This window comes from Thalassophryne amazonica, chromosome 15 (assembly GCF_902500255.1).
Source record: "Thalassophryne amazonica chromosome 15, fThaAma1.1, whole genome shotgun sequence".
In the NCBI taxonomy this organism is placed as follows: domain Eukaryota; kingdom Metazoa; phylum Chordata; class Actinopteri; order Batrachoidiformes; family Batrachoididae; genus Thalassophryne; species Thalassophryne amazonica.
In genome coordinates, this window is record NC_047117.1 from 70,164,187 (window position 1) to 70,184,635 (window position 20,449).

Below are 20,449 nucleotides of genomic sequence, written 5' to 3' on the forward strand. Positions count from 1 at the left end.
TTCATGAGTGGAAAGTGTTAAATCATTCCTGTTAATACACTGCGGAGTGTAGTCTGTGTCACTGGCTCCAAATATTTTTTCTTGAAGACCCCTGCATTTGCATCAAACAAAGGCTGAGCCTCTTCCGTCTTCACGCATACTCGCTCACTTGTGTGCAGCCAAGCATTTTGTGTGTGTGTGTGTGTGTGTGTGTTAAAATATATATGTCAAAGAAGTTATATATGAGTACCAGAGTCTGCACTCCCAATGCTGCCCACTAAACACGAATGTCCCTTCATGGACAGCGACATGACACCACTTAACAGGGCAAAATACTGACAAAGTTCCCGGATGTTAATGCATTTTCAATGGGGATGTGCGACTGAACACTCTCAGAAAAACACTTGCAAAATATCTGTTAAAATGCCATTGTGAACTGGATATTGAGCCAGTAAAATGAATTAACATTAAATTATGTCAGGAAAGTATTAATCTGACTCTAACACCCACTCATTCATAGTACAGCTCCTCAAACCATTACAATACATTTATATATATTATATTTTTACACAATTATCCTTTAAAGACCAAGTTTAATTCATGAAGTCTGTGTTATGGGTGCACATCTGTGTGTGAGTGGTTTGTGAAAATGAAGAGTTAATGGTCCGTGTCCTCAGATGACACACGCACGGGCAGAAAAAATACACCTGTTTATCAACCAAATTTCATGGACAAAGTGACAAAAGTAACCAAAACCACTTACTTATGGAAGGACATATTGTCTCCCTTCTTCCTCCGTTTGTGGCTTTGCCAACATGATTTTCAGCATATTCCACCTGTTTCTTGAGGAGACTAATCAAACTTCCATGGGTGCTGCCTCCTGACTTGCCCGGAATTAAAATGGCAACCACGCCTGCTTGCCGGGACAAGGTTCAGTGCGAGTGCGGACTCTAGTACTCATATATTACATCTTTGATATATATGCATTGCATCCAGAAAGTGTTCATGGTGCTTCACTTTTACCACATTTTGTTATGTTACAACCTCACTCCAAAATGGATTAAATCCATTCTTTCCCCAAGCTTCTACACACAATACCGTATAATGACAATGTGAAAAAAGGTTTTTTAAATCTTCGGAGTGGTTGGTGTTTTCGTAAGCTTGCACTTGCTTGGCTACACGCTTGGATTTTCTGTTGCACACTGTACATTACGTTACACCTTACATTTATCTTGCACAATCCTGGCAGATAGAGTAGCTTTTTTAGAGATCTGTGTCCGTATGCTAGAGCAGCTTCTTAGTTTACTTAGTAACGCGTTACTCTAATCTGACCACTTTTTTTTAGTAACGAGTAATCTAACGCGTTAATCTTTCCAAGTCAGTAATCAGATTAAAGTTACTTCTCCATGTCACCGTGCGTTACTATTATTTTTCATTGTGGGTCGATAGCAGCATTAAACTTGGTCTGTGGGCAGGAGGTCGGGGTTCGACTGAACGTCCCACTTTAAGCGAGCTGTGAGCTTTTCATCCGCGGTTTTTTGCAGCTGCTCGACTCGTCCTCACCTCTTAAAGGACGGTGATCAGCACACCTGCACTGAGCTTTACGAAGACATTTTTATAGAATTCTGAGCTGAGCTGCTCCGTATCGTCTCGTTAAAAACAGCTGATCCTCGGCGACGCGTCAACAACTAACACTATTTTCCACTCAAATGCACCTAAACTCTCTTTCTGAGGACCACATGATGTGAAAACGCAATAAAACTTTCTTACCTGTAAATCTGGTCCTGTTTTCTGCATAAATAAATGTTATCCATTCTTTGTGCTCAAACGCCAAAGCAGGGGCGAATCCAGATGGGATGGGGGCGTGGGGCAGGGATGTGCCCCCCTCACAACACCCCTAGATTAAAGGTCCAGTTTTGAAGCCGTTTTTTACTACAACTACTAATATTGCTTAAAATAATAATAATTTCGACAAGTAAAATGTTTAGAGAGAATTTAAATGTTAGAAAAATGTTAGAATTTAATAGTTACATTCATAAACAATGTAGGTTTGAAATTGCAAGTTTTACTGTTACAGTGCTGTCAACAGTTAAATATGAGGTCAAGAAAGAGGTCTTTATTTTACTTTTTCTAAAACAAGTATTTATTTTCATTGAAGTCAAGAAAGGGTGACTATAAAGTGAGTTTTGGCAAAACAGGTATCATTGTCATGTTGACGTGGGTTGTTGTCGGCAGCTGGGGAAAGTAACTAAAAAAGTAACTAGTAATCTAACTTAGTTACTTTTACAATTGAGTAATCAGTAAAGTAACTAAGTTACTTTTTCAAGGAGTAATCAGTAATCTGTTATTGGATTACTTTTTCAAAGTAACTGTGGCAACACTGGTAGTTAGATATTACATTCACTCCAGATGAGCTTAGTCTTGTGCTGGCTAGAGCACCCGTTAGCATTAGCTTAGCAATGGTGGCTAAAGACAATGGGTTTCGGACTGCGGTTTGGCGGAGGAAGTCACGTAGGGCCTGGTGCCCGGTTGCGGTATCAGATCACACTCACCACTGTGAACCAGTTTTCTGCCTTGGATATGCCTGTTGTTAGCCCATTCAGCCCACGGGTACTTCTGCCGTTATATCCAGACAGAAATGCCATGCGTTAGTGATAGGGTATTCTATCACCCACAAAGTCACATTACAGATGCCGGCTGATGTTAAAGGTATTCCTGGGGTCAGAGCACCCAACATTGCCCCTACCTTAGGGTGCTGGCGTTCCAAAAGGGCAGACAGGCAAAAGACCATGACACTAGGTATAGCCACATAGTTATTCATGTTTGTGTCAGTGACATTAGGATGAAGCACTTGGAGGTCACAAAACTGGACATAGAGAGGACTTTCTGACCTTGCCAGAAAGATGTGTTGGTGTCAAGTAATAATCTCCTTGCCCCTTCCCTCCCGGGGTAATTTTTTTCAATTTCAATTCATTTTCATTTATATAGCACCAAATCACAACAGAGTTGCCTCAAAGCGCTTCACACAGGTAAGGTCTAACCTTACCAACCCCCAGAGCTACACTGGTAAGGAAAAACTCCTTCTGAGGAAGAAACCTCAAGCAGACCAGACTCAAAGGGGTGACCCTCTGCTTGGGCCATGCTACAAACATAAATTACAGAACAATTCACGGACGAATATACAAGAAATGCTATTGGCGCACAGGACAGGAGGATCGCCAACACGAATACAACTCCTATCTCTGGATGGAGTTGCACCTTAAACAGAGAGAAAAAACAGAATCAGGCATCAGAAAGACAAAAAAATACTGTATAATTTGCCAGCATTAAACAACAAGAAAAACAAATACTAAGGTGATCGCCAGCCACTAGCCCTACAACTTCACTAAAAGACCCAGAATTTAGGTAAAGTTGAGGCCACAGCCCGCTTCAGTTACTAATAAATGAATTAAAAGAGTAAAAAGCGTAAAACAAAACTGTACCAGTATGCTAGCCATATGAAAGGGAAAATAAGTGCATCTTAAGTCTGGGCTTGAAAGTCTCCACAGAATCTGTTTTATTGACGCAGGGAGATCATTCCACAGAACAGGGGCACAATAAGAGAAAGCTCTGTGACCCACAGACTTCTTATTCACCTTAGGGACACAACGTACTCCTGCACCCTGAGAATGTAAAGCTCGGGCCGGTATGTAAGGTTTAATTAGGTCAGCTAGGTAGGGAGGTGCCAGTCCATGAATAATTTTATAGGTTAGTAGCAGAACCTTAAAATCTGGCTGCTGGCTGCAGCATTTTGAACCAATAGGAGACCCCTAATGCTAGACTGCAGTAACCCAGAAAATAGAACATTGCAGTAGTCCAATCTAGAAGAGATAAATGCATGGATCAGGGTCTCAGCATCAGCCATAGACAGGATGAGACGAATCTTCACTATATTTCGCAGGTGGAAGAAAGCAGTCCTAGTAATATTTCTAATGTGGAGGCCAAAGGACAACAAAGGATCAAAAATTACCCCAAGGTTCCTCACTTTGTCAGTGTGATGTATGACACACGAGCTGAGGCTGAGAGTTAACTGGTCAAAGTGATGACGATGTCTCACTGGACCAAGAACCATCATTTCAGTCTTATCAGAGTTTAAAAGTAGGACGTTTCTAAACATCCAACTTCTCACTGCTGCAAAGCAATCTTCTAAGGATTTTATGTGAACGAGATTACCAGCATTTATCGGCATGTATAACTGAGTATCATGTGCATAGCAGTGAAAGGTAATCCCAAAATGCCGCAATATGTGCACAAGGGGTGCTGTATAAAGGGAGAAAAGCAGGGGGCCTAATACAGACCCCTGTGGAACCCCAAATTTCATGTCATTAAGGTTAGAGGTAGTGTTACTGTACAAAACACAGTGAGAACGACTGGTCAAGTATGACGTCAGCTATGCAAGGGCACTCCCAGTAATCCCAAAATGATTTTCCAGCCTATCAAGTAGAATATGATGATACACTGTATCAAATGCAGCACTGAGATCTAACAGCAACAGAACCGTAGTGGTGTCCGAATCCATTGTAAGCAGAAGATCATTCACCACTTTAGTGAGAGCCATCTCTGTGGAATGATATTTTCTAAAAGCAGACTGCAGTGGCTCAAAGAGATTATTCTCAGTAAGATAGTCTACGAGCTGCCGTGAAACCACTTTTTCCCGAATTTTAGAGAAAAATGATAGATTTGATATTGGCCGATAGTTTATCAATACACTAGGGTCAAGATTAGGTTTCTTAAGTAATGGTTTAATCACTGCAGATTTGAAACATTTAGGAACAGATCCAGAAGTTAAAGAAAGATTAATAATTTCCAGCACAGTCAGCCCAAGAGTGGGCCACAGGTTGTGCTTTTTGTTGATATTACGAGTTTTGTCAGCATGCCTAGTGAGATACTGTCAAATTCTGTAAATCTAGGTAATACCTCAGTAGTGGCGCCCACATCAATAGCAGGGTGTAGTGGCTGGATTAAGGCATGCCGGGATATGTTTAATCTGATGTCTTCTATTTTCTTCCCAAAGTAATCCAGGAAATCTTGTGCTGTAAAAGGAGAGCGAACTACAGGTGGTTGTCCATGCAAAAGTGTTGCCACCGTGTCAAACAAGAACTTTGAGTTATGCTTGTTTTTGTTGATCAAATCAGAGTAGTAAGTCCACTTTGTAGCCAATAATGCATGCCTATAGTCTAAGATAGCATCACGCCACGCAAGATGATATACTTCTAATTTTGAACGACGCCATTTCCGTTCTAGACCTCTTGCTTGATGCTTGAGGTCACGCAGATAATCATTGAACCAAGGTGACTATGATTTGGGGGAGTGCGGTTTTAACACAGGTGGTGCAATCATGTCGAGTGTAGTTTTGAGCACGGAGTTTAAACTATCCACAAGTCTGTGTACTGACTGGGTATTTGTCATATGTGACGCTAAGACATCAGGCAGTCGAGCTTCGAGTTCAGTCTTAGTTGAGGAGTTGATGCATCACCGTAATGATATATAAGGTTGTTGTTCCACTAAACACGGCAGCAAAACTGTAAACTTAATAAGTGAGTGATCAGACACCACTGATGTAAGAGGCATGATGTCAATATTCGTGACAGCAATACCACGTGCCAGAACCAGATCCAGGGTATTTCCACTAATGTGCGTCGAATCCCGAATGCATTGCCGAAATCCTAATGCATCCACAATTTCCATAAATGATTTGCAACGGGGATCAGAAGGCTTATTTATACGAATGTTAAAGTCACCAATGATCAGAATGTTATCTACACTAGTTGACAAGTTCGAGATGAACGTACCAAATTCATCTAAGAATTCAGAATATGGGCCAGGAGGCAGTGACAAAGTAATACGACTGATTTTTATTCTTCTGACCTTGGCAATGTGTAATATCCTGAGCAGAGTGGAGAATCAGATGCTCAAATGAGTGATATTTGTAACCCCCAACAGCTAATAAGCTAAACCTAGATTTATAAATAAGAGCAACACCCCCGCCTTGCTTCACATCACAAGGGACGTAACTAAATGTATATGCTGGTGGGCAGGCCTCATTTAAGGGGAGGACAGCTGTAGGTTTAAGCCAGGTTTCACATCACCCAATCATATGTAAGTGATGATCAATAATTACATCATTGATCAACAATGATTTTGAGGACAGTGATCTTATGTTAATGAGACCCAGTCTAATGACCTCAGTGGGGTTGACAGTTGAACTGTTTGGGTTTAGGGATGGTTCCAGAGTAGCATATATAAGATGCCTAGAAGTAGGTTTAAGACATTCCACGCGCGTTGTAGGTAGCAGAAACGAAATCTTTGCTATTGCTGGAACAACCACTGGGCCATCCTCAATTTCAACATCATCCAATATAGTAATGGGTATTAAGTCTGGAAAGCATATCCCTGTATGATTTTTATGGACACGACTATGGAAGCAAGCCACAGTCTCAGCTTGTTGAAATTCCCTCCCTGGCAAATAAACTGCACTATCACCATAGTGGATTTTCTGCACTAAATTCCCTGCTAAGCTAATGGATTCCACACCCACATTTGTCATAAGCCTTGCAGGGTCTCTAATCACCTGCTCCGTGGCCTGATGTAGATTCCTAATGTTACCCTCCCTGTAGAGCGCTATCTATGTTCGCAGACAAGATGGCGGCGCCTTCCCCAGTAGGGTGGAGGCCATCCAGCATCAGCAAGCCACGGCGGCCCCAGAACGAAGGCCAGTTATCAATAAAGCTAAAGCCTTGCTGTCTACAAAACGGCGCCAGCCACCTATTTAACGATGTCAGCCTACTAAATGCCTCATCAGTACCCTGGGAGGGGAGGGGACCAGAGACTATTAATCGATGCCGACACATCTTTCTGGCAAGGTCACAAGTCCTCTCTATGTCCATTTTTGTGACCTCTGAGTGCTTCATCCTGATATCATTGGTGCCAACGTGAATAACTATGTGACTATATCTCATGTCATGTTCTTTCATCTGTCTTCCCTTCTGCAGCATCAGCACCCAAAGATGAGATGCAATGTCGGGAGCTCTGGCCCCAGGAATACATTTAACATCCGCCCGCATCTGTAACCTGACTTTGCGGGTGATAGAATCCCCTATCATTAAAGTCCGGTGTTTCGGCCTGGAGACAGGAGTGGAAGTCACTTGTGGGCTCAGAGAATTCACATCTGGCAAATCCAAGGGGGAGAACTGATTCACAGTTCATACTGGCGAGTGTGATCAGAGTGCCACAACCGGGCACCAAGCCCTGCGTAGCTTCCTCCGCCAAGCCACAGTCCGAAAGCCATCCTCCACAGCCAGCGTTTCTAAGCTGATGCTAATGGGCTCGCTAGCCAGCCCAACACTAGCCTCATCTGGAGTGCCTGTAACATCTAACTCCACTGCGCTAAGAAGCTGCTCTAACATACGGACACGGCTCTCTAACAGAGCCACCCTATCTTCCAACATCACGCAGGATTTACAGAGGGTGTAAAGTAGAATTAGTAGTGTACTTTGTGCACTAAGAAATTCAAGAATGTAGCCAAGCAAACACGAGCTAACCAATAATGGATAAGCTAACCACTCCTAAGGCTCACACATACGCAAATAAATGTATTAAAATTCACAGCAGTTACACTGAAAAACTAACACAAGTATTAAACAGGTAAAAAAGCAGCAGCTATAAAATACACTAAACAGTTAATTAACTAACAGGAGTGTAAAATGCGGCATTTAGCAGGCTGACATCATTGGATAAGTGGCTGATGCAATTTCATAGACAGCAAGGCTTTTGTTTCATTGCTAACTGGCCTTTTTTGGGGGCTTCCATGGCTTGCTGATGCCGGATGGTCTTCACCCCTCCGGGGAAGGTGTCGCCATCTTATGTGCGAACATAAGTAGAACTCTACAGAGAGGTTAACATTCAGACTCTACAGCAGGCCACAGTGCAGATTAGAGAACCAGCAGGGCTTATGACTAATGTGGACATTGAATATATTAGATTAGCAGGGAAACTAGTTCCACCACAATGGAGATAGTGAAGTTTATGTGACAATGAGGAAGATTCATCAAGTTGAGACTGTGCCCTGTTTCCACAGATATGTCCATAAAAAACAGAGGGATATGCTTGGCAAACTTAATAACTGTTAACTGTATTGGATGATGTTAAAATTGAGGATGGTCCGCTGGCTGCTCTGTAATATCAAATATTTTGTGCCAGTCCCTTGCAACCCACGTGGAATTTCCTAAACTAATTTTAGGCATCTTATATATGCTACTCTAGAACCAGCCCCAAATCCCAACAGTCTAATTTTCAACCCCACTGGGATCCTTAATCTTGGTCTCATTAACATAAGGTCATTGCCCTCAAAATCTCTGTTGATTAATGATGTAATTATGGAACACCACGTCGATATGATTGGTTTATGTGAAACCTGGTTTAAACCTACTGCTGTCCTCCCCTTAAATGAGACCTGCCCACCGACGTACACATTTAGTCACGTCCCTCGTGATATAAAGCAAGATGGATTCAACCCAGATTTATAAATCTGGGTTTAATCTGGGAGATGCTGTGGGAGGTGTTGTGGGAGTATGGAGTGAGTGCGTCCCTTCTCAGGACCATCCAATCTCTGGACTCACAATGCGAGAGCTGTGTTCAGGTGCTCAGCAGTAAGTTGGAGTTGTTTTTGGTGGGGGTTGTCTCCCGCCAGGGCTGTGCCTTGTCACCAATCCTGTTTGTGACATTTATGGGCATGATATTGAGGCATAGTCAGGGGGACGAGGTTTTCCAGTTTTGTGAGCTCAGGGTCTCATCACTGTTTTTTGCACGTGATGTGGTCCTGTTGGCTTCATCGGCCTGTGACCTCCAGCAATCACTTGGTCAGTTGTCAGCTGAGTGTGAAGCGACTGGGATGAGAATCAGCACGTCTAAATCTGAGGCCATAGTTCTCAAAAGGAAAAAAATGGATTTCCTACTCTGGGTAGGGAATGAGGTACCTCGGGGTCTTGTTCACAAGTGATTAAACAATGGAGCATGAGGTTGGCTGGAGAATCGATGCAGCAGGGGCGGTATTGCATTCAATCTACCGTACTGTTGTGATGAAAAAAGAGCTGAGCCAGAAGGTAACACTCCTGATCTACTGGTCAATATTCATTCCTACTCTCACCTACGATCATGAGGGTTGGGTCATGACCAAAAGAACTAGATCGTGGATGCAAGTGGCCGAAATGGTCTTCCTTAGGTGGGTGGCTGGCGTCTTCCTGAGGGAAAGGGTGAGAAGCACAGTCATCCATGCAGAACTCGGCATAGAGCCACTGCTCCTTCCTGTTGAAAGGAGCCAGCTGAGGTGGTTAAGGCATCTGGTAAGGATGCCCCCTGGGCGCCTCCCTTGGGAGGTGTTCCAGGCACATCCCTATGGGAGGAGACTCCGGGGAAGATCCACGACTAGGCTGAGAGATTACATCTCTACACTGGCCTGGGAATGCCTCCGGATCCCCCAGTCAGGAAGTCTGGGGTCCCCTGCCGGAGCTGTTGCCTCCGCAGCCCGATTCCAGATAACTGGTTCAAGATGATTAAGTGAGTAACCCTGAATTTGGTCCTCACTTGCGGTATCACTGTCACAAATATTGACATCATGCCTCCTGCATCAGTGGTCTCTGACCACTCACTTAAATGTACAGTCTCGCTGCCCTTTTTAGTGGAACAACCTTATTTATCATTGCGATGACACATCAACTCTTCAACTACGACTGAACTCGGAGCAAGACTGCCTGATATCTTAGCGTCACTTTTGGGAAATGACCATTCAGTAGACAGTCTTGTGGACAGCTTAAACTCAGTGCTCACAGCCATACTCAACATGATCGCTCCATCTATATTCGTAACACCCCTCCCCCCCTAGAAAAAAACATTGTCACCTTGGTTCAGTGATTACTTACTAGAGGTCTAGAATGAAAATGGCATAGTTCAAAACTAGAAGTATTGCACCTTCACGTGGTGTGATACTGTTTTAGACTTTAAGCATGAACTATTGGCTACAAAGTGGGCCTATTACTCTGATTTGCTCAACAAAAACAAGCATTTTTGCAGCCCGAGATGTCTCAAATTACTTCAAGAAGAAAACTACACTGTCGCATGCACGAAACTGTCGCAGCGGGATCGTTTATGCCTCCCGTCGGCTTGATGTTTTCACGGTTCGCTCATACAAGCTTTTCCGCCTGAATGGCCTGAGCACTGCTGGATGACCCCTGCCTGTGGACTGCATGGACTTCTCATCAAATGCATCTTCTTTTGTTGTGTTCTGTTTTGTAAAACTTTGCAAAATCTTGTAAATGTTAGAATGGCAAAAGTAGTGGGTCGCCAATTTGAGTCTGGCCTGCTTGAGGTTTCTTCCTCAATATTATCAGAGGGAGTTTTTCCTCTGTCACCTGTGTGCTTGCTCTAGGGGTTGGTAAGGTTACACCTTACTTGTGTGAAGCGCCTTAAGGCAGCTTTGTTGTGATTTGGTGCTATATAAAATAAATAAATTGAACAAATTAAATTCAAAGTGCTTCACAGTGAATAAATAAAATGGAAACAGAAATTAAAACAGCACTACCATGAATCTAGATAAAAGCAGGCCTGTACAAGCGGGTTTTGAGCTTCTCTTTAAGAGTTCCAACAGAGTCCGTAGAACATAAATGCACTGGCAATACATTCCACAGTTTGGGATCCACAACCTCAAAAGTACAGTCTCCTTCCAAAAGTATTGCAACAATTTTTAATTGATGCCATTTCAAATACAAAAGATAAAAAATGTCTAAAACTATATTCCTTAAACTCAAACTGAAAGCAAATCTCTACAACCTGTTATAAATTAATTAAAAATATAAAAACCAAAATAATGAATTGCATAAGTCATGGAACACTTTGGTACAGTACCTGGAAATAATCCGTTTTATTGCTTTTTCTTCAGACAAGTCAGGGGATGGATACATGAACATTTCCATGTCACTGAATATGTCTTGGACTGTCTTGACTGTGCAAGGAGAAGAGTGAGGAAAGCCACCAAGACACCTACACAACCAAAACCACGTTATAGGCTTCTCTGGCTGTGATTGTCCTTAGTGCGTGTTTTGCATTTTGTATCTCCAGTTATACAGCTTCATGATGAAGTGGTACAGAGGAGGATTTTCTCAAAAAGATGAGCTGAAAGTTCAGCTACAATTTGCCAGAAGGTACATCTGAGATTCAAGCCTAGATTTGATGCTTTGGTGAAAGAAAATTCATATCTGCATCCATCCAATGAAGGGTCACAAGGGGCTGGTGCCTATCCCAGAAGCCATAGGGCATGAGGCAGGTTACACCCTGGATAGGACGGCAGCGGTTGTCTTTGTAGATCAGAAGAATCCCAAAGTTTCCTGCTGCAACTACTCGATATTTAGATAAAAGGTGGTGCGTGGCCAAGTCCATTTGTCACACTTGCGAGACAAATACAACTTGAACACGCCCCCATCTTTGAGTCAGAACCCAAGCTAAGCTAACAGGTTAGCCCCAGTCTGGTTGTTCTTTTAAATCGTATTTTTGGGGACTGATTGGTGGTTCTCATAACAGTTTGCTTTGGTGTGAACATTAAAAATTTTGACCCGGTATGGCAAGTGCTTTGAACATGCCCCTTAAGTTGACTCACTGTGTGGACACCCCTTACATGCCACGTACACGTGTTGCCTGTGTGAGAGGCTGAAAAATACCAGGTTGTTGAGAAACTCCAAAAACAGTCAATAACACACCGACCAGGAAGCAGCAGAACAACACTTATACCACGTGAAACGTACTTGAATGTGACACACAGGCTGTGCACGTCTCCAACACTCGATGTGCTACAAGGATGCAGATGAACTGTGTAAAGTACAAGACATCAGTGACATAAAGCTCACATTCTGTGAATAAAGTGCACTTGATTCACACCAACCTTTAGCTTTTAGAAATGGAGTCATTTCAACAGGTCGTTCATTCACTGCATTTTGGAATGAAAACCTTCAGACTGCAGTGTGGGCTGGTGTTTCTTCAAGCCTGTGTGAGCTGTTGCCAACAGAGTAGATCAGTACCCACCAATGAGACGTGAACACATCAGGGCCGTGCACAGACACCTTCAGACGACCCCGAAGCTGCATTTGTGGATGTCTGAGGGACTTTGTGCCTCGTGGTTTCCTGTAAACTTGAATTATAACTGACATTTTTCAGGTTGATGCTCACTTCGTTGAAAGCCGTGCATTGTGCTGTAAATCTTTGGATGCTGTTGGACAGGAGCCTTTTAATATGAAACACTGTAGATGTTTGTGAATTATTTAGTTATGTGATGATGGCCGATCAGATAAAAGCAGGAAATTACTTGGAAAAATGGTTTGACTAAAAAACTTAGGAGTGCAGTTTAAACAATCTGAAGATGATAAATTAAACAAGGACTGCTGTGAACAATTTTTTTTCAAAATCAAGTCATTAGTTGATTTTTTTTTTAGTGAATAAATAATCAGAAAGCAAATAAATACTGTCGTAAATCATTTGCATATTTATGTGTTTGTTGTCAGTATTTCCTTTTGTTGGTGTGTTTGGAGGGAGGTAGTGTGTCTGTGGTTGTCAGATTGTTGTCGTGGACCTCGTCTGTGCGATGTGATGTTTAACATGAATGTGTGAAGTCCACACTGGAAGAAATATCACAGAACCTCTCATGACAAAATTTTATTTTGCATCTGTGTTGACATTTACAGTTAGCCAACAACAAAATTTAGTAGGAAGCATTGGAGAGTGTTTGGACACATTCCACCAAAGTCTGCCATGAACGTTAGTGCCAATAAAACACCCACATGGTATCAGATGTCGGTTTCTATCAAGAAAAAAACAAAAAACAAAAAAACATATAAGCTGGGAAATTTTATCTGTTGAAGATTCAAAATCAAAGATTTTGTCCAAAACAGTGGAGATGACAGTGCTGGTAAAATGAAAGCTCATCTGGGGACCTCAGTCTCAGAGAGAAGGTCAGATTAAAGATAACTCTCTCCTTCTACCTGTTTTTTTTATTTTTTTTTTTTGAGACAGGCTGAGATCTTAACATCAGTGCCATTAAAATTAGATGTATTCTGAAAATTGTTTGCATCTCCAAATATGGGTAACTCTGTGGCAAGTGAGTTTAGGTCTGGAAGCAGACACTTATGCTGCATTCAGTGCACCAATCACACAACAGAATCAGCCTCTGTTCTGGATAGCAACCACTCATGCAGACAACTGGGCTATTCCCACCCCTCCAAATGTAACTAACTGTTGCACTCCAGTGATACATGAGTGCCCCACTGGCCTGTTTCCCTTTGCTGGGGTCCTCACGACTGAGGCACCTGCTTGTTGGATGATGCCCAAATATGCTCGCCATGTGGTCAAAATGTTATAGGGGGCATTACCTCACAATGTACAATCAATCAATCAAACAACTTTAATAATCCCACATTAAATTTGAAACTCACATTAAATTTGAGCAGTCCGTAAAAAACAACAACAAACCACAATAACATAACAGCAATAAAAAACAAAAACAGATTTAAGGAGTTAAAATGGATAGCCAGAATTAATAAATAAATAAATAAAAAAACATGGCAGACCTACAGAGCATTTAAAAGTTGAATCGCCGATAGGATAAATGACTGAATGAATGGTTCTACACACAGGCGAAGCATAATGGTGTCCTGAAGGAAGCAGAGAAAACTTCCCTTAAAGAACATGACCTGACAAGGACAGAATACATTCAGCCTTCCGGAGGATCTGTTGATTACAAAAAGAGTTTAAATCTCTTTGTTTCTGTCAGGGCTCTTGGTGGGCTGAAACCAGAAGCATTAGGAGACCAATGCAGACTCACAGGCATGGTTGGTTTAGAAGAATAATAGGTTTTATCTTGAAACCAGGCATTGGGTTCGGTACACAGGTAGTCAGACATGGAAGCAGAGGTATCAGACATGGTACAGGCTGGGACGTGGTCCATAAACCAGGCAGGGTTCGTTCACATTGCGTCAAGGTATAAAGCAGGCAAAACAAAGGCAGAGTCAAAATACAGGCAGAGTTCAGGATACGGCAAGGCGGAGGTCGGAGCACAAAAGCAAGGTCAAAACACACAAGAGCAAACTGGACAAGAACGAGAGGCAAGAAAGTGAACGAAGTCAACAATCAGGCAGTGAGCGGTGGAACTGTGAGGATTTTAAAGAGGAGCAAACTAATCAGGTTGATGTGAAGTAGGTGTGTGTAAGGTTCTGGAAAGAGGTGTGGTTAAGTGAACAAAGAAGAGAGAAGAAAGGCAAGAGCGTGCAGGAGGGCAAAACAAAAGCTGTGCAAAGCAAGATAAGTAGGTGACAGAACAACTAACTGAATAACGTGATGTGTTCTAGACAAACAATAATGCGTGAGCAAAACAAAAAGGGGCAGAACTAAGAAATACTGTGAGTAGTCTAAAGAGGGCAAACAGACAAATGACTAACTAGAAAATAAATGATAAGCAAACAAAACCAGAGGTTATAGAAAAGCACAATAAATAACAAACAGAACTTAACCTGATAAGAAACACTACAAGATAAATAACCAAAACCTGAGACTAAAGCATAAAACAATAAATGTGATAAACAGAACAAAACTAAGACAAGAGTGAAAGCAAAACAATAAGCAGTAAAGTAAAACTATAAATGTGGTAAGCAAATGATACACAGAGAGTAAATCAAACAAAACCAATTAGAACTGAAGCATGACCATGAAAACTTGACGTGACAAAACACAGAAGGCTCAGAGCATGGAAGATGAACAGGGTCGAGAACAATACCAGCAGGGCTTAAAGGGCCAGATCATGACAGTTTCACAAATAATATGCCTCATAAGTCTCTCTGTGTAACTGTTTGACTTGTCATCATTCCAGTGCTACCCAAGGACTTTCTGAACCCAACAACATCCAGTCTTCAGTTTAGATCAGCAGTTAGCATCCATGTGTCCCAAACATAAGGAAAGACAGGGAGTGCCAGGATCCGAAAGACTTGGACCTTTGTTCACTTGCATGAGTGTTGCATCACCAAAATGCCTTTGCCCAGGGACCTCATGACTTCATAAGCTCTTCTGTGCTTTTCTTGATCTGATAGACTGAGGACCCAGAGACATATCCTGGCAAATTTTGCATTTTCAAGACAAACATGAAGATGTCTGATGAATGTGTCCAGGAAGTCCTTGAAAGACTGTATTCTGGTTTTGATTGAAGACAATCCAGACAATTTCACTCCTTCCTCAGCTTTTCAAGTGCCCAATCAAAGCAACCACTGATTCCACAAATATCACAGTGTCATCCACAAAGTCAATTTTTTTTTGTGTTGTCTGCTGTTTGAGTTATCAGATTGCATAGTCACGTAGTTGTTTATGTCGTGAAGGACAGAACATGGTGATGCAAGTGTTTGCATGTATAACCCCGACTGGCTCCAAAGTAGAGTTGCATACATCACTATTTCAGTTGGACATAAATGTTCAACTTCACGTGTATTTATTTTGTATTTCAAATGTTAAAAACAGCCTTCATAATGTTTTGTCATTGGAATGTAGGATTTGTCACGATCATATGACACGCTGCCTTTATTCTGCATCAAGCAAAACTGATTGAACTTGTCACCCCACCTGTCATGATGACACCAGACACCCATGGCAACTTTGAAAGAGTTGGAAGCTTCTCTGGCTGCTCTGGACGGGTTCAGAGAGACTCTTCAATGGGTAAATTTGTCTGTTCCATCATTAGTCACAGTTTCATGGTGGACTGGAGCAGGGAAGGACTTTGTTGTGATAAAACAATTCAGATCTCTGCTCAATTCATCCATGTACCTCCTGACAACCTGCAGTTGATATTTAATGTCTTCTTTTGAAGAAAATTCTTCTGTGCTCCGCTCCACCATGAAGCTGTGCAACCAGTGATGTAACAAACAAAAGTTGTAAGGACAAAAAACAAAACATGAAGACACTGTTTGAACTTCATAACATTGTTGCACAGCTTGTGACAAGCGTTTATTATTTGACATTTTTCTACCTTTTATCTATGGAGTTAAAATTGTATGGAGTTAAATTGTCTCATTAATATTTGTAAATGCACACAGGGTGATCTACAAATAATCATTGATTTGCAAATGTGTTCAGATATCCACAAATGCAAATTTCATATTTGTAACTTGTAAATTGGTCTTTGCAAATAATGTTGTATTTGCAAATACAAAACTTAATTTGTAAAAAAAAAAATTACATTTGTAAAACTGGAAATTGTATTTGTGAATTGAGTTTCAGCATTTGTGGATCACCAATTACACGCATTCATCGCTTTCCTCTGCGACGTCATTTTGAGACATTCTTTTCGCAAACACAGATCCACAAACAAATCAATCAATCAATCAATCAATCAATCAATCAATCAATCAATTTTATTTATATAGCGCCAAATCACAACAAACAGTTGCCCCAAGGCACTTTATATTGTAAGGCAAGGCCATACAATAATTACGTAAAAACCCCAACGGTCAAAACAACCCCCTGTGAGCAAGCACTTGGCGACAGTGGGAAGGAAAAACTCCCTTTTAACAGGAAGAAACCTCCAGCAGAACCAGGTTCAGGGAGGGGCAGTCTTCTGCTGGGACTGGTTGGGGCTGAGGGAGAGAACCAGGGATGGTTCAGGGTCACCTGATCCAGCCCTAACTATAAGCTTTAGAAAAAGGAAAGTTTTAAGCCTAATCTTAAAAGTAGAGAGGGTGTCTGTCTACTTTTAAGATTAAGAAACAAATGCCGACTGATTTACAAATACACACTCATGCACACTGGATAGCCACTAGATGGCAGTGTGGTTCCATTCATTGATGTGGCAAACTGAAACTATATGCTCCCACATGAGAGAAGAGCGACATTTCAGAATAAATCATTTCACATTACCGTAATGGAGGGGTCTGATGGATGGGTATGTATGTGGTGATATTGTCTGCAAGGTCAATTATTTTTTAAAATTATGATGTGTCTGCGGATTTCATCATGGGGAGGGGGGCGGGGGTGTTAGTGTTGTACTCTTTAACGCAGTGGTTCAAATAAGCGGATTAAACAGCATTGCGCCTGTGCGTGCTCTGTGACACAGACATGCTGCAAAATTCTTTTAAAAACTTGAAAATTCTAAAAGTTTGTGATGTACACATGCTACATTTAGCTAAGCATCACACACAGGAACATCACACAGGAACCACACAGTGTCACCGCAGCAACCAACCAGTCCGGCTTTACGACAACTGTCGCAACAGCTAGGCTTTGAGTGACATTTATTCTCGAAACTCCGCGGATCCGAGGAAACTGATCCGAGGAAACACAGATCAGCGTCCGCGGACTTATAAAACTTGCATGATGTCATAAAAAAAAGAACGCTTTGCGATAAGCATTTTAAAAACTCAGTAGCGATCACGATTAAAGAGTCATCCGGGAGCATATAGTTTCAGTTTTCCACATCAATGAATGGAACCACACTGCCATCTAGTGGATATCCAGTGTGCATGAGTGTGTATTTGTAAATCAGTCGGCATTTGTTTGTGGATCTGTGTTTGCGAAAAGAATGTCTCAAAATTACGTCGCAGAGGAAAGGGATGAATGCATGTAATTGGTGATCCACAAATGCTGAAACTCAATTCACAAATACAATTTCCAGTTTTACAAATGTAATTTTTTTTTTTTTTTTTTACAAATTAAGTTTTATATTTGCAAATACAACATTATTTGCAAAGACCAATTTACAAGTTACAAATATGAAATTTGCATTTGTGGATATCTGAACACATTTGCAAATCAATGATTATTTGTAGATCACCCTGTGTGCATTTACAAATATTAATGAGACAATTTTAACTCCATATTTATCTGCTATGGGTTTTGACGGCAGAATAGGTGCTGAAGTCGGAGCTCTGAAGTTTCTTCTTTGGTCTTCGTGATGCCTCAAGGATGTCCAAAGCAGCATAGCACACATCTTCATCCTAGGATTTAAAATGAGTCAGAACCATGATCATGTACATTCTGCTCCTATTCATAAGCAGCAGGAACAGTTGAAAGCTTCAGTCAAGTGATTTTTGTTGGTTACCTGTTTCCTTCTTGTTTGACTTGTGTTGTCACTTTGAACGACATGATTCTCTTCAGCTGTACAAATAAACAGACCTTGATTACATTACTGCTCCCAAAGTACAGAAACACAGAACTGATTCACAACACCAACAAGACTGCTTTTATCAACACATCATCAAAGCGATGTAAAGAACTGAAGAAGAATTACTGATAAAAAAGTGATAAAAGTGCCTGTTTTCTGACAAAAGTGATAAACCAGCAGCGAGGAGAGGACAGAAGAAACCACGACTAAAGCTGGACACAGAGAGAACAGCAGAGTCCAACAAAGACCACATGGAGTCTGATGACGAGGCTCGCTGGATTCTGGATCGAACACAAAGTCACGTCCATCAACTGTGTCATATATCATTGCCATAGAAAATATTATATATTAATATCATCTTTGCTTTTCATGTATAATGTTTTATGTCACACTTTGTATTACAGTATTTGTGCAGCTTCAGTGATTGACCGTTTCCATGTTTCAGTCTTCTCTTCAGGTTATTTTTCACATTAGAATCATGCATACTGCAAACTACATTTCTAGCTGAGTCTGACAAAGCATTGTTACAGTATAGTTGATCACAGATTAAATTTTTTCAAAGAATTTTCTCTGACAAAATCGCTTCCACAGGTGTAAATTTTGCTGTGGCTTTCAAGCATCGAAGGAGGTTGAGTCAGATCAACTGGACTTGTGTAGTTCCTTGGACATGTTTTGCTCTTCATCCAGAAAAGCTTCTTCAGTTCCAAATGGAATAATGGGAGACTCAAAGTGGGGTTACTGACGTCACAGTGGCCCCGTTTACGTGCACATAAACATCCAGTTGCTATCTGATTATTGGCCGTATCTGATTATGAAGTGGTCATGTAAACGACAAAATCCGATATGCTTTATCCAATAACTCCACATCTTCAATCAGATTATTTCTTACTCCAGTTGTAATCTTATTCGGGATAAGTTAATCAGAAAGTACTGTAGTACTGTAGTACAGTAGTGTTCAGAATAATAGTAGTGTTATGTGACTATAAAGATTAATCCCGGTTTTGAGTATATTTCTTATTGTTACATGGGAAACAAGGTACCAGTAGATTCAGTAGATTCTCACAAATCCAACAAGACCAAGCATTCAAAAAAAGTAGAAAAAGGGATGTTCACAATAATAGTAGTGTGGCATTCAGTCAGTGAGTTCGTCAATTTTGTGGAACAAACAGGTGTGAATCAGGTGTCCCCTATTTAAGGATGAAGCCAGCACCTGTTGAACATGCTTTTCTCTTTGAAAGCCTGAGGAAAATGGGACGGTCAAGACATTGTTCAGAAGAACAGCGTAGTTTGATTAAAAAGTTGATCGGAGAGGGGAAAATTATATGCAGGTGTAAAAAATTATAGGCTGTTCATCTACAATGATCTCCAATGCTTTAAAATGGACAAAAAAACCAGAGACGCGTGGAAGAAAATGGAAAACAACCATCAAAATGGATAGAAGAATGGCAAAGTCTCACCCATTGATCAGCTCCAGGATGATCAAAGACAGTCTGGAGTTACCTGTAAGTGCTGTGACAGTTAGAAGACGCCTGTGTGAAGTTAATTTATTTGCAAGAATCCCCCACAAAGTCCCTCTGTTAAATAAAAGACATGTGCAGAAGAGGTTACAACTTGCCAAAGAACACATCAACTGGCCTAAAGAGAAATGGAGGAATATTTTGTGGACTGATGAGAGTAAAATTGTTCTTTTTGGGTCCAAGGGCTGCAGACAGTTTGTGAGACGATCCCCAAACTCTGAATTCAAGCCACAGTTCTCAGTGAAGACAGTGAAGCATGGTGGTGCAAGCATCATGATATGGGCATGTTTCTCCTACTATGGTGTTGGGCCTATATATCACATACTAGGTATCATGGATCAGTTTAGATATGTCAGAGTACTTGAAGAGGTCATGTTGCCTTATGCTGAAGAGGACATGCCCTTGAAATGGCTGTTTCAACAAGACAATGACCCCAAGCACACTAGTAAACCAGCAAAATCTTGGTTCCAAACCAACAAAATTAATGCCTCGCAGATGTGAAGAAATCATGAAAAACTGTGGTTATACAAGGGTGATTCTTTAACTACGGGCACTATTGGCCTTGTAAATGTAATTTCCACCACACCATTGCCTTACAATATAAAGCGCTTTGGGGCAACTGCTTGTTGTGATTTGGCGCTATATACATGTGCTCTGATGTCACTGTTTATCTCCATAGAAACTACCCAAACAATCTTTCATACAAACTGTTTAAAGGGACATTACATGTTGTGGTGGA

At 41.3% G+C, this 20,449-nt stretch overlaps 1 long non-coding RNA gene across 1 annotated transcript in view; it reads left to right on the forward strand.

Annotated features, from left to right (window-relative positions):
• Window positions 1-8,391, forward strand: part of LOC117526220 — a 21,561-nt gene extending 13,170 nt beyond the window's left edge. Inside the window, exons 2-3 of the long non-coding RNA XR_004565233.1 lie at window positions 3,378-3,384; window positions 8,258-8,391. This is a non-coding gene — a long non-coding RNA (uncharacterized LOC117526220). The remainder of the gene's footprint in view (window positions 1-3,377; window positions 3,385-8,257) is intronic.
• The last annotated feature ends 12,058 nt before the right edge of the window (window positions 8,392-20,449 follow it).